We start from the raw sequence: 7,672 nt of genomic DNA on the forward strand, positions 1-7,672 counted from the left end.
GTGAACACGTGCCTGCTTTTACATATAAGGAGATTTTCCAACTGGGCCAGTCCAGTGTTGTCTTAAATAGATAACAGAAGTACAGAACTCAGAAGTACATTCAGCCACCCTTGTTTGTGGATTTACTTGTTTCTGGGATTTTGGATTTCTGCAGTTATTCATATACAAAGGAAATGGTTTTTATATTACTGAAATCCACAGAAGGCCCTAAGTATCCAAAAGGCTTCTGTCCTCCTGTGCAAGCCTCTAGCCGAAGCAGGAAAACAATTCCTCAGGCCTGTTTTCTCGAGATGCTGAAGCTTGCGAAGGAATTGCTAAATGTATTTTTACCCCGTCTAATTCTTGATTGAATCTGCTATACAAACTAAATGAAGATGAAATATCACCTTCTTTGATGATCACTAAATAGTTCACAAATTAACAATAAACTGCAAATGAGGGGATAATGTGTCTTTCTGAGAAAACCAGATGCTTTCTGTTCTAAAGTACATGCCATAACACGGCAGAGTACTCAACGTACAACGCATGCCATCTGCTGACTAATACAGAATATTTACAAGGGTAGATAATTCCAGTAACTGTTTTTGGTAAATGGTTATCCAACTTAATACGACTACATCCAAACCACAAATTTCATCTTGCTAATTTTTAAAAAAATTTACCAGCCAAGATGTGGCATTCAATCCAATGATTAAAAAAATAAAAGGTAATGGCTCTGCGGTTAAATACCACGGGAAGCTTTTAAATTGCCTCTCGGACATGCGGTAAGAAAGTAATGAATAAATCTAAATGCTTCTCCCTCCATCCATGTCAATTAAAAGAACAAAATATATTTTTTAAAACCCCATAGCGAGAACCACAAATCTCTGAGCTTCCCCGGTTTCTGATGTATGCCTTGTGCTACTTTGAAATCAGTTTGAATCAGATGTAAACAACATAATTGAAGAAATGCAATTTGCTATGGCTTTGTTTAGACACAGCAAGTAACACAGATGATTTTAGAGATTGTGCACAATTTATATTCAGTAGAAACAGTTGAAAAGAATGATAAAGATTACCTTTGTCTTCTGAATTTAATAGTTAAATCAGTACGACTGGAATCATGTAAGCCCATTTGGCAGTGCAAAGCACATTCAAAGGTAGTGATTTCTTGGACACAATAATTTCTATCATTAAGGCACCTGGGTGCCCGAGTCGTTAAGCATCTGCCTTCAGCTCAGGTCACGATCCCAGTGTCTGGGATCCAGCCTCTCATCAAACTCTGCATTCGGCTCCCTGCTTCAGCGGGCAGTCTGCCTTTCCCTCTGCTCCTCCCTCTGCTCGTGCTTTCTCTCGCTAACTCTCTCTCTCTCAAACAAACAAATAAATAAAATCTTTAAAAGATAATAATAATTTCTATCACTAAAAATAAAAAGAGAAACAGAATATTAATTTTGTTTGTCAAACCTAAAATTTCACTTGTAATGATAGCCTCTGATTTACCGCCACACTTTTCACACTTTGATTTTCCAAGTTCAACTATCATTCTCAATGTCACAGAAACTTTATCACAAACTTCATTTGATTACTACACTGTTCAACAGATTCTAGTATCACCACCTCTGTTTAAAGTCTTTTTTTTTTTCCCATTGGCATTGTGAATACTTCCTTTTGAAGACTCTTGGGGAAAGCAAGGACAAAGCAGGTAAAAAGCAAAGGTAATTTGAGTCTTAAAACAAGGCAATCTCGCTTTGTGAACAATTAAACACCTTTCCACCCGAGGGCACTTTTCAGTCTTCACAAAGCAGAACTATCTTACTGGCTTGAAGAGCCAGAGGTAAAGTTTTGCAGCTGACAGAGGAGTGGCTGGAATTAGGGAAGGTAATTTCCAGAAAAGGAAAAACCCCAAATAAGGGCATTCCAAAATCTGCATATCAACTCCACTCACAGACTTGGCTGACCTTCAGACTATGCCCTGTCCAAGGACGACTCCAGGAGCAAGGTAGGGAAGACTGACATGACTGACAGCACAGATTCAGCTGCTGCCCATTTCAGGAAAGAGAGTTTGAGTCCAGGAAAGGTACCTGCCTGCTAAACAGACTCAACACCGTCCGGAGGGAAAAAGCAAAACCTAGTGTCTCTATAAACATATAACCTAAAATGTCTCCTAGAGAATCAAAATTTATTAGACATGCAACAGTGAAATGTGACTCATGGTCAAGAAGATAAACAGGACTCAACACTGAAATGACTCAGATAATGGAACTAGCAAGCAAAGACCAGATTTTAGAAATACGTTCAGATACTTAAAGATAAGCTTTGGTCATAATGAGTACAATGAGGGGACGTACAGAAGAGAAATGGAAGTTCTTTTACAAAGGACCACTTAGAAAGTCTAGAAGTAAAAGAACACTATCTGAAATGAAAAAGCCAGGGGTAAGTGTAAGTCAGAGGAGTTAGGGAAAGGACAAGAAGCCTTCAGTAAACTTGAAGTTAGATCAGGAACAATGAACTCATCAGGAGAGGAGAAAAAGAATACATAATTGCAAAACCAAAATAGAGACTCTGTGTCCTGTGGGGTAATATTAAGTGGTTGAAGATAAACATAATTGGTGTCCTAGAAAAGAAGAGAGAAAATGATACAGGAAAAAAAAAATGTGGGGAAAAAAAAAAAGAAAGGACAAGTTTTTGCAAATTGGGTAAGAAATACTCATTACAGACTCAAGAGGCCCAGAAAACCCAAAGCAGGATAATACAAAGATAACAAGCCTAGACACATCGTAGTCAAACTTCTGAAAGCCAAAAAAAAGCAGAAATTTTATAACAGACGGGGAAAAAAGCCAACACCTTAGGTACAGGGAAACAATTAATATGAATGATGAGTAAGTTCTATCAAAGCAAACTAGATTTCATATTTAAATTGCCAGAAGAAAATATCTTTAAAACCCAAATTCTATATCCAGTAAAAAATATCCTTAAAAAAACAAAGCTGAAGCAAAGACATTCTTAAAAAACAGACCCGAATTAGGAAAAAAAATGCCTAATGCCCAAAGAGTTTCTTCAGCCTAAAGGGAAACTATACAATAAAAACCGAGATGTGAAAGATGAAATAAAGGCATCAGAGGATGTCAGTAATGGGGCAAACATAAAAGACAACTGTTTAGTGTCATATATTTTATTTTTTTAACTTATTTAATGGACTTGTGACTGTTTAAATCAAAATACAAAAAAGCAATCATGAGTTTCATAGAACTGTCATATAGAAATATAAGACAATAAAAACAAAACGAGAAGTAGATGTAAATGGAGTGACAAAGGTATAATTTCCTTACATTTTTTGTGACAGAGCAAAATATTATTGGAATTTTTCCCATGATACCTTAAAGATGTATATTGTAATCTCTAGATCGACCACTAAAAGAGCAAAAGAGATGGAACTAAATGTCAAAATGCTAAGTAAAGTTCACTCACCATTACTGTAAGCAAAATGAAATCTTTAAAAATTGTCTATCCTATTAAGACAAGATGGGGAAACATGATATCCCACAAAAATAATGGTTTTAAGAAACCTCGAATGGCTGTATTACTCAAAGACGATGTAAGACAATGTAGACTTCCATAGAATTAAAAAAATACATGGAATATTTGTATATCATAATCAATCCACTTGACTTAAGTAGAATATATAGAACATTAAACCCACAGAACCGTAGAATACATATTCATTCAAGAGTACATGGAATAGAACACAGATGAATACAAATAGCACTTTCCAAAGACTGAAATCTTAGGAAGTATGTGCTCTGACCACAATGAATGAAATCAGAAATTAATAAAAATCATGTATCGTATCTAGAAAAGTCCCAAATATTTGAGGGATTATCAACTTAATGGATCAAGAGCTCAACATCATCTTTCTTCAGGGAAATTCAAACTAAAAATATAATGGTGATGTCATTTCCCAAACTTTAGAATGGCTGAAGAAAGCAAAAATAAAAACCTGACAACACCAAATGTTGGAGAGGATGAGGTGCAAATGGAGCTCTCGTACACTGCTGGTGACAGGAGAAAATGGTATAACCACAGCGTAAAATATTTTACCATTTTCGGCGGCTGCGCGGGCTTTCCATCCCTCACACCAGCTTCTCACTCCGCATTTTACCATGCCTTTCACCCGAGACCCTTTCCAGCACCCTACGTTGGATAACGATGAGACCTACCTGGGAAAACCCCGGGCCTCCAAGAAACTGCCATATAAGAACCCAGCTCACCTTGCTCAGCAACAGGAACCCTGGAGTCGGCTCAGCTCAACTCCCACAATCACCTCCATGAGGCGGGATGTTTATTTTTTTGATCCTGAGATACCAAAGGATGACCTGGATTTCCGCTTAGCAGCCTTATACAACCACCACACAGGGACATTCAAGAACAAAAGTGAGATACTCTTACACCAGGAGACTACCCAGGATACCCATGGAATCATCAAGACCCAATTCCCTGGAGAACTTTTACCCCCTCCTCCACCACCTTCCATCACTTCCTGGTCTAACATCAGATACTAGATCAACCCTAAGAAGGAGTCTATCCACAGCATCCAGGGATCCATAGTGTCCCCTCACACTGCAGCCACCAATGGAGGCTACTCCCGAAAGAATGATGGTGGCTTCTTCTCTACCTAATGTTAACAGGCCCCTTGACTAATTAATCATAGTGGAACATCTGCTGCCCACCTCCATTAAATAGATTTGTGCTGGAAAAAAAAACAATATTTTACCATTTTCTTATGAAGTTAAGCATATTCCTACTCTAGGACTCAGGATGTCCACTAGATATTTAACCAAGAGAAAAGAAAACATATATTGACCAAAATATTTGCCCAAGAATGTCTACAGCACCTTCTCCGTAATAGCTAAAAATCAGACACAACCCAAATAGCCATCCACAAGAGAAATAAATAATGGCATATCCAATGGAATGCAGCCACACATTTAAAAAATAATGAACTAGTGATATACAGTAAGAATCATAATGAATCTACAGAACAGTTGAGATGAAATGTTGAATAAAAGAAGTCAGATACATCAGAGTATATTCTAAATGACTCCATTTCTATGATGTTCAAAGAGCAAGTAAAGTAGTATATAGTGATATAGTTCAAAAAGCAGGTGCCAGAGAGAGGTAGGGATTGCTTTTAAGTGGGCAGGAGGAACCTTTCTGGGATTGTGGAAATGTCCTATTTTCTGAACAGGGTAATCATTACAAAATTGCACACATTCATCAAAATTTAACAAACTGTACCCTTTATAACTGAGCATTTCACTGTATGTAAATACTGCCTCGAAGAAGAAATGTAAACAAATACTGACCTTCAGTTGGTAGGTTTTCTTTTTGTAGTGTCATGGGTTTGCCATTCTGAAACTCATTTTATTTTATTTTTTTTTAAGATTTTATTTATTTATTTGACAGAGATCACAAGTAGGCAGAGAGGCAGGCAGAGAGAGAGAGGAGGAAGCAGGCTCTCTGTGGAACAGAGAGCCTGATGTGGGGCTCGATCCCAGGACCCTGAGATCATGACCCGAGCCGAAGGCAGAGGCTTTAACCCCCTGAGCCACCCAGGCACCCCTGAAACTCATTTTAAATCCCAGGTGTGAACAAGTAAGTATACCAGAAATAACCGGTACATGTTTGTTCATCGTTGAAGAAGAGAGTTACACAGATGGAAAGAGAAGACTCGAATGAATTCTTTAGAGTGGAAACTGGAGTTCTCAGGTAAATAAATATAGATGTGTGTCTGCATACATATGTCTGTGTGCTTCTTCATCAGCCCACTGAAAGAGACAACGGTTCCAACAACATGACATGCCTAGCATCTAGATGTTACTTTCTCAACACCATTCTCCACAAAAAGGAAATCTGACTCCTTAGAAAACTCGATGACAACTGCATTGAGACTGTGCCAGAAAAAATTAAGTGCTCAAAGAATCATGAAAACACATCAAAGCACAAGAGCCAGCCAGAAGTGATACATACAGGCCAAATCTAGTAAAGTCTGAACATCAAAATAAATAATATGATATTATAGCCCACTGAATAAGAATCTGTTCCCCCAATTAATATAAATAAATAGGTAGATATGTAAATGGAGGAGAAGGAAGAGCACCTCCTCGTAGTAAAATCCCAACTAACAGACGGAAAAAGAATGACGGAGTTAGAATGTCGTCAAAGCAATTGAGGGGTAAAAATTAATGGGTAAAAATTTGATGAGAGAGGATATTTCTTTTTTTTTTTAAAGATTTTATTTATTTATTTGACAGAGAGAGATCACAAGTAGGCAGAGAGGCAGGCAGAGAGAGAGGAAGGGAAGCAGGCTCCCTGCTGAGCAGAGAGCCCGATGCGGGCCTCGATCCCAGGACCCTGAGATCATGACCTGAGCCGAAGGCAGCGGCTTAACCCACTGAGCCACCCAGGCGCCCGAGAGAGGATATTTCTATAGTGTTAATGCATCACTCCAAAATTACTTATGAATTACAAAGAAAAACCCATTTATTTTGTACTGGTGAATCCTGGCAGAGAAGCAATTTAACAAAGTTCAGAAAACATAGGCATATGTATGCATATAGATACACGCAAACAGAACAATAGAGTAAAAGGGCAAAATAATATATAAATAATTAGTGAACTTGGTAACAGACTTATAAATAGCCTGTACTATTTTTGTACCTTTAATCTTTGAATTCATATTAAAATTAAAAGTGAAAAAGACAAAACGATGGCAATGTCATTTATACCATAGAAGTGTATATCCACTGCAGCCCATCTCTCCAATTGATTACAGCAAGAATTCTGGACAAAATACAAAAAACTGAGGGCTCCACAAAGTAAACAAAAGCAAGGAAATTGCAGCAGAGGATTCTGTATTCAGCTTCTTTCATGAGTGTCTTAAGAATCTTGCTTTATTATCACATAAAACTGGAAACCATACACAATCTCTCAGGGTTGTAGCTTATTGGCAAAAAAAGCAAAGGTAAATTTCATGTAAAGGGATTAAACTCAAAGGTTGGCAAAGAGATACTCATCACTTATTGTTGAAGTAAAAAAAAAAATTAAAGGTTATGTTTTGCACATCTTTTATTATTCCTCATTTTAACAACTTCTTCAATTAACCAAAAACCTTTGGCTGTAATCATGTGATATGAAAGAGTTTCTACACTATTAAGAAATTCATCCAGCAGCAAAGATAATTTTAAAATTTGGTTGATAAAATAAGCACATTTGCAAAATTTCATGAAGATTATGTTTAAACAGCATATTGCACTTTCCAACTTTAACAAAAGGAATTGCTTAAATATTTTATTGTATGTCAAAATGTGTTAGATTAAAAATAACTTGAGAATGTAATATTACAGAAGATTAAAAATGCCAAAATGTCAAAGTAAATGCTAGCCCTTTTTGTTTTGAATGCCTACTCTTTTTAATACTTGGAGAAAGGTTGGCTAATTAACAAAATGGTGAGTCACTACTGTATCAGAATCCCTAGAAATGCCAAAGTACAATTTTTCAACAAAAGCATAGGAAAAATACAAGTTTAAATTCAAATATAAAAGACCTAAATTTCATTATTATCATTATTACTTGATTTTTACCAAGCATTGTGATCATAATTCCTATGTGATTAAAGCCACTTTTTTTTTTT

At 36.8% G+C, this 7,672-nt stretch overlaps 1 pseudogene; it reads left to right on the top strand.

The window, feature by feature from the left end:
• Positions 1-4,094: 4,094 nt before the first annotated feature.
• Positions 4,095-4,730, top strand: LOC125092284 (protein CFAP276-like; annotated as a pseudogene).
• The last annotated feature ends 2,942 nt before the right edge of the window (positions 4,731-7,672 follow it).

Source organism: Lutra lutra, chromosome X (genome assembly GCF_902655055.1).
Source record: "Lutra lutra chromosome X, mLutLut1.2, whole genome shotgun sequence".
NCBI classification, from domain to species: domain Eukaryota; kingdom Metazoa; phylum Chordata; class Mammalia; order Carnivora; family Mustelidae; genus Lutra; species Lutra lutra.